At 40.8% G+C, this 763-nt stretch overlaps 1 non-coding gene across 1 annotated transcript; it reads left to right on the top strand.

The window, feature by feature from the left end:
* The first annotated feature begins 38 nt into the window (after positions 1–38).
* On the top strand, positions 39–146 carry LOC127748158 (small nucleolar RNA R71). The gene has a single exon (XR_008010101.1). It is a non-coding gene; the product is annotated as a small nucleolar RNA R71 (small nucleolar RNA).
* Positions 147–763: the final 617 nt, after the last annotated feature.

The raw sequence follows: 763 nt of genomic DNA, 5'->3' as shown, positions 1-763 counted from the left end.
AGACCATCATAGAAAATACCTATGATGTTCCATTCAGAAAGCATGTTAGAGGGACACTTTCTGATCAATTGTTTGTATCTTTCCCAAGCTTCATAGAGGGATTCACCTTCCTTCTGTCTGAAGGTTTGGACTTCCACTCTAAGCTTACTCAATTTTTGAGGTGGAAAGAACTTTGCAAGAAGGCATTGACTAGCTTTTCCCAAGAGTTCAGGCTTTCTTTAGGTTGTGAGTCCAACCATATCCTAGCTCTGTCTCTTATAGCAAAAGGGAATAGCATAAGTCTGTAGACCTCAGGGTCAACCCCATTAGTCTTGACAATGTCACAGATTTGCAAGAATTCAGCTAAAAACTGATGAGGATCTTCCAATGGAAGTCCATGGAACTTGCAATTCTGTTGCATTAGAGAAACTAATTGAGGCTTAAGCTCAAAGTTGTTTGCTCCAATGGCAGGGATAAGGATGCTTCTCCCATAGAAGTCGGGAGTAGGAGTAGTAAAGTCACCCAACACCTTCCTTGCATTGTTGGCATTGTTGTTGTTTTTGGCTGCCATGTCTTCTTCTTTGAAGATTTCTGTTAGGTCCTCTACAGAGAGTTGTGCTTTAGCTTCTCTTAGCTTTCGCTTCAAGGTCCTTTCAGGTTCAAGGTCAGCCTCAACAAGAATGCTTTTGTCTTTTCTCCTGCTCATATGAAAAAAAAGAGAACAAGAAAAAATATGGAATCCTCTATGTCACAGTATAGAGATTCCTTGAGGTGTCAGAGGAAA

Source organism: Arachis duranensis, chromosome 5 (assembly GCF_000817695.3).
Source record: "Arachis duranensis cultivar V14167 chromosome 5, aradu.V14167.gnm2.J7QH, whole genome shotgun sequence".
Taxonomy (NCBI): Eukaryota; Viridiplantae; Streptophyta; class Magnoliopsida; order Fabales; family Fabaceae; genus Arachis; species Arachis duranensis.
This window is presented reverse-complemented; position numbering and strand designations above follow the sequence as displayed.